The sequence below is a fragment of the Triticum urartu genome, chromosome 1A, assembly GCF_056163025.1.
Source record: "Triticum urartu cultivar PI428250 chromosome 1A, HENAU_Tu73, whole genome shotgun sequence".
Lineage (NCBI taxonomy): Eukaryota > Viridiplantae > Streptophyta > Magnoliopsida > Poales > Poaceae > Triticum > Triticum urartu.
Window position 1 is genome coordinate 493790727 of NC_141873.1, and position 6863 is coordinate 493797589.

At 41.6% G+C, this 6863-nt stretch overlaps 1 long non-coding RNA gene across 1 annotated transcript; it reads left to right on the plus strand.

Moving 5' to 3' along the window:
- Positions 1-5476: 5476 nt before the first annotated feature.
- On the plus strand, positions 5477-6280 carry LOC125536330 (uncharacterized). The gene is made up of 2 exons (XR_007294989.2): positions 5477-5926; positions 6029-6280. It is a non-coding gene; the product is annotated as an uncharacterized LOC125536330 (long non-coding RNA).
- The last annotated feature ends 583 nt before the right edge of the window (positions 6281-6863 follow it).

The following is a 6863-nucleotide window of genomic DNA, read 5'->3' on the forward strand; positions in this document are numbered from 1 at the left end:
CTGCCTCGCGGTTTCCCTGCTACGGGCGGCCAGCTCCCAACACGCTGGAAGAAGGTACTCCTATAATGCCACCGCCGGTGCAGCGGCTGGCGACTGGCGAAGGGGTCATGGGATATAGCTATTATGTTATTCGTATCGTTAGTACTCGTATTATCTAATGATGGAAGCGGACGGAAGGTCAAGCAACAATTGGTAATCTGGCAGAAGACGCAAATGCAGCGAAGATGGATTTGGTACGTGTTGCGTGGTCAATTTTGGCTGTGCGCAACTGCTCGTGTGATTGTCGGGAAAGTCGTCTTGGATTATCGACTAGGAGTGGTTAATCAGGTGGTGGGTGCACGTGTACACTTGGAATTGAGGTGGACATGGCCACCGGTTTGCGCTTGGCTGCGTCCTGCGTGCGCCGTATACCCTGCCGGCCTGGCCCGTTCCGTCAGTTTGTTTAGTGAACAGGGTTCGGATACCTGCACGACACAGTTGCCACCGTGTGTGCCATGAGCAAGGAGCCAAGAAGCGCGAAATACTGACCAAGGATTAAGTGAGACCAAGTACAAAGGATGGAGAAAGGCCGCCCTTTTAGGGCTCGGCATGGTTGCAAAGTAGAAAACCGCAAGACATCACATCACACCTCTCGTCTATGGGCTTTCCAAAAGAAAGAATTAGAGTGCGAAGCAAGCCCTTCGTGAGAGGGCTGGGATCAAAGAGGGTTGGATCATGTAGATCAAAAATGAGTAATGAGATAAACGTGGCCCATACGTTGGAGTTTGTCGACCTTTCGACTCATCTATGCTAAGTCCACCTTAATAGCGATACCGAGGATGACATAAGTTGTAAACTTTTTACAAATAGGGATTATTCGCGGCTACAACTTACAAAGCACCTTAATAGCGATACCGAGGATGACATAAGTTGGAATTTTTCCACAAATGGGGATTATTCATGGCTATGGCTTACAAAGCACCTTAATAGCGACACCGAGGATGACAAAAGTTGGAAACTTTTGACAACGGGGATTCAGCGGCGGCGGCTTGCATAGCACAATTTCTTGGGGCTACTCTAACTTCAGTGAACGATGACATAAAGTTTTATATTATGTATGAAAACAGCGACCCAAGTTGCATCATGAGAACTGCATCTATATCTAAAACATCAATGTATTTTTTTTAATGGAGATGGTTCCAAACTATGTGCACATGCAACACTGTGTACATGTAAAGCATCTAATTTTGAATTGATTCAACAAACTAAACTCCTTTTCGTCCTATAGGTGACCACGAAAAAGGATCTCATATCCTCAAACCAACATAAACTTTGAGCTCTATATATTTAATTAGTAAATGCGTATGTGAAATTTCCGTTAATATTAGGGATGAAATTAATTGCATGTTGATATTAGGTAAGATATCAAGCACATGTTAATAATTATGTGATTAGCATAAAAATGTTGAGTGCTCACCATTGGGGTAATCTAGATCATTGGATTGACATGCTTCGATGGCCGAGATTAATTGTATCTAGCCCCTTTGAATCTTTTTATATTGGTATATAGATGTGTTTAACAAAAATTAACCTAGGGGTGATGGCTAGTGACAGGAAAGGGAATATGATAAATGAAACTTTTAATGAACGCATAAATGGCGAGATGGTCAATTGAGGAAGAAAATAAGGAGTGATTATATATAAAAAATGTTGGATGGATATTGTGTTATTTAAAGATAGAGTTTAATAATGTACAAAGAAAGGAAAATTAATCAATGCCAATGGCGTTATATGAACACTAATAGGGGACATAACTAGTATGACATATTGGCAAGAACAATAGAAAGACAAAAAAAGCTACCTAACTACTCCAATGCTCCTTATGCTTATGAAGAACAACGTTCGTCGACGGGAACGTCTCCTCCCACTGAATGCGTATCACCGAAAATTCTGAAGTAAATTCAGGAATAAATGCAAGCACCATGACTTGAACTCTGGTGGGTTGGGAATACCAGAGTCCCTCTAACCATCCAACCACAGGTTGGTTCGCGGTGGCTCTTATTGTCATGTCTACCATTTTCTTGCCCATGATCCTTCCTTCTTTCCGTAGAGAAAAGAAGACAAATATAAAGGAAGGACCATGGGCATTGATTACTTTAACAATCAAAAGAAAAGCTATGAGCAAGTAATAGTTTTCCGTGGAGTGGAACTATGTGTCTTTGCACATGGTCTCATTTTACAATGGTACCATGCATAAGTAATTTATTTGGACATATTTCTTTGAATTCAAAGTACTTATTACATATCTAAGTGCAATGAAAAAACTAGTGCATGGAATCACCTAACCCCAGTTTAATGTTCATATGTCACATGATAGCTACTGACACACAAACATCAAACACATAAAACACTCATGCATGCACACTCTATACTTTAAAAGCTGTGAAGTTTACAGGATGGATGGTGGAGCACATGGACTTAATTGACAGTTGGTTTTTCTTTTCTAAGGATACCATTAATGTCACAACCCCCCGCCTTCCAGGTATGGACAAGTATTTGATAAGGAGGTAGATAAATAATATCTTGGGCATTTATATAAAAACTGCATGTAACATTAATCTTCTCCTTATCATATGCTCATTCGCTAGTAGTATTAATTAAGCAAAAATAAAATGCTAATACCATACTATCATGATACTGTATCCTAATAAATGTTGTGGTACTATGTGGCGTGCAAACCAATAAATGATGTCATCTAATACTAAACTAGCATGACACTATGCACTGCAGAGGTGGTATCATACAATAGTATCACATGCATGATACTAGTATCTGATACTCCTCACTACATGGAGTGTAACTTAAAGTTTTGTAGCACATCGAGGTTCAGATCAATTTTTTTCTTTTTGCGAAACTGATGGGAGTTTTATCCCAAGTTCATAGGGTCACAATCGAGAGACACTATATTCTCACAACATGGGGGACATGTACTCATCCATACCGCAACACACAACTTGATACGACTATAATTTGCTATACAATCTGCTACCCTATTTTGAGTTCTACTAAACTTCTGAGGCGTAAACTCCCTATCAACCAACATCGACTTGATCTCAGCTACTAAGTGTCCATGTGCAGAACAAGATAAGTTATCGCCTGAGAGGATTGAAAGTGCCTCCGAGGAGTCAGATTGAACCATCACTAACCTATTAGTATGTTACAATTCTAGGGCCATACCTTGCATCAGTGCATGTATCTCCACCTCAAGTGCCTCATTGTAGTTAAAAATAACTTGGTATGCAGCAAAATAACCGAGCCATCCTCCTGACGCAAGATCATTCCAACATTTATACAACCATATTGACCGGAGAAAGAGCCGTTGACCGATAGCGTTGTCCACCCCATCGGAGGCGGGGGCCAAGGGGTAGGCGGCACCACCTGCTTCACCATCTGGCGTGGTGCCTCTTCTCCTGGCAATATTTTTCCCTTCATAATCTCATCCAAGCTATGATTCCTAGCTAAGTCCAGAGACTTGCAGTAGCTATCCAAGAATTCCCCGGTGGTCTCAATTGGAGGTACATCCTTACCATGCACCACATCGTTTCTTAGTTTCCAAATCCTCCATATAAGAAGAATTGCCATGTCCCGACCTTGAGGATTGCATGCAGCAACAATGTGTAAGAGCCATTCTTTTTCGTTATCAATTAGAAATTTAGAATATCATCATGTGGCAAAGGCCAAATAGAGCTCATGGTCTGCCACACACATCTTTCTTGAGGGCATGTAACTAGAGCATGATAGGTTCCTTCATTATCTCGTCTACACACCCAACATTGACCAAGAGTTTTTAGGTGGTTCTAAACCTTTTTTTGGTCCGTTGAAATGCGTCGGTTGCTGGTTTCCAAGCGGTAATACGCATCTTCAATGGAACCCTCCGTGCCAAACATTATTCCAGAGAGAGCGATCGCCCTCCAGGTTTGTACTTGACACTCCTCCGGCGACACACTCATCATGTTCTTTAGTAGCCAAATAATATGCACTCTTCATGCTGAACCGTCCAGATTTCTTCAGGAACCATGCAAGAAAGTGTGCCCGGTTCCATGATGAACTACACATCTTCAAAATCTGCTAAACATCTACATCCCAAAAATGCCGTTGGAGCCTCTCGAAATTCCAACCACCATGGATGTACAAAAAATTTGAGACTCGGTTAGACCGACAATTTCTCTTTGAGTTGACCGATCTTAGATCATGTCCTCTCGGGATCCAGGGATCCCGCCACGTGCGCACCTGGGACCCATCACCGGTCCTCCAAATAATACCTTTTTTCACCGTTGTAGTCCATGCTCAATACCTTTCCAGATGGAGGAAGAGTTGCCCAAAAAATCATATCCAGTAAATTTCCGCTGGGATAGTATTTTGCCCGAAGGAGATGAGCAAACATACTATCAGAGTTATCGATTAACCTACACACCTGTTTAGCTAACATGGCCTAGTTAAAAGCATGCATATATGTAAACCCCATGCATCCTGTAGACTTTGGGAGACACATTTTCCCCAACTGAACCAAGCCATATTCTTCTTCCCTTTACCTATTCCCACCAGTACTGCATCATCATGTGTGTCAATTTATCACAAACAGAAGCAGATAATTTAAAGACGCTCATCACATAGGTGGAAATAGCCTAGGCACAAAAACTCTCAGGTATTTTGGTTCAAAAACTTCTTTTGTAATATCCAGAATCCTCTTAACCTCATTAGCCACTGGCTTAGAACAATTAGCAGAAAACATGATGGAACACCTGAGGGGTTTATGAGTTGACCCGTTGTTGTTGCGTAATGTTCAACAACCCTTTAACAATTGTAGCTTGTTGGGGTTCAGATAGATTATTAACTGCAATGGAAGCTTTGAGTTTGGCGTGACGGTACACTCGATTGCCAGCATATGTGTAGCGCAAGGCTCACTTTTTAGGGGGTGATTAAATTAGTTGATGTGTCGAACCCTATAATTAAAAGAATAGTATTACGATTCGAAAGAAAAAAGAGAGGAGTATTATCCCTTGGCAAATATGTTTTTTTAGACAATATCACAAAGCTTTATTAAGTCGTCACAATGTTTACAGAAACAAACCAAAGATCACCGGGGTGACTTAACCAAACATGGCGGTCCATCCCTAGAGTTAAAGCATGCTTCGTTAAATTATGAGCCTCGAAATTCGAGCTGCTAATATGTGTTCCCTGCGTTTCACACAAAGCATGCACACCATACAAGGCTCAGACTCAACACGCAAGGCAAAACAAAACAAACCAAAAAGGGCTAGTGTATCAACTTCAACATCGAATAAGTTTTTTTACCGGAGCGGGGATGTACCGGTGCTCAATCCACCATCCCTCGGTGCTTCTAGATCCGTGCGGGTGGACCCTACCAGTTTTTTATTTCCACCTCAATTCCAGGATACAAGCTGTATACAACTGCAAATACGTGATGGACCCCACGAAAGAGAGGATATCAACCCCACACCGCTATCTCCTTCCCGCATCGATCTCCTTTCTCCCCACCACATCTCTCGTCAGTTCGTTCCATGGGGCTCCGTGGTTAATCCCGACTATGGCCGCCGCGAGATCAACCTTCTCCAGCAACATCCGGCACCGGATTCGGGTTCCACTGCCGGCACCTACCATGGGGGGCACATAGAAGGCCGCCGGCGGCGCGACGGTACCATGAGGCCGACGAGGAGCGGGGGCCGGATCCACTGGCCGTCGGGGGGTGGCTAATCTGGCGAGGTTCCTCGATCCTGCCAACCAGAAGCCCGTCCACCGACATCCTGGCTGCCCCGGCAGCCGTGGTCGCTGTTGGTGTCTCCGTTCAGCACGGGCACCATGACGGGTCATCACACAAGGTTGTCGCCGGATCCGGCGACACCAAGCCTGACTACCACCGGATCTGGTGAGTAATGAATCCCATCTCCCCTAACCTCTCTCCATATGTATTTCATGATTTCTGATTTATTTAGCATGATTTGAACACTCTATGTTTCTTTACCACCAGATCGTCGGCCTCCTCTGCTACTTCAATTTCAGGATTTTTGAATGTTTGTGACAGATTGCATGTGTTGTAGTTTTTTGAAAGAGACCAAAATCTATGAAATTACTTCCCTGTAATATATTTGAATGCGGTGTTGCTAGTTGTGAAACAAAGTAATGTGAAATGGTTTGTGGCACAATGTGAAATTTATATTTCAATCTGGTGAAACTGGATTACTTCAATATGTCGAAGTGAGAATTGAATGATTTTCAGTGAGATTTGAATTGAAATAGCTATGTGTAGTTGAGATGTGCAAAAAATGTGAAACTGGGATTTCAATGTGTTGTTGCAAGTTGCAAAACTAATTTCTTTGAAAATATATGGAATTAGATCTATGAAATATATGAAACAACTATTTCTCTTATCTGTCATTTGTTATTTGAGTGATATATGTATTGAGAAATTACTTCCCTGGAATATATTTCAATGCGGTGTTGCAAGTTGTGAAACTAATTTCTGCGAAAATATATGAAATTACTTCTCTGGAATATATGAAACTGTTGTTTCTCTTATTTGGCATTTGTTATTTAAGTGAGATGTGTATTGGGAAATATGAAATTACTTCCCTGAAATATATTTCAATGTGTTGTTGCAAGTTGTGAAACTAATTTCTGTGAAAATATATGAAATTTGTTTTCTGAAATATATGAAACTGCTATTTGTCACATATGTAACTTGTTATTTCAGTGATATATGTATTGAGAAATTACTTCCCTGGAATATATTTCAATGCGGTGTTGCAAGTTGTGAAACTAATTTCTGGGAAAATATATGAAATTACTTCTCTGAATTATATGAA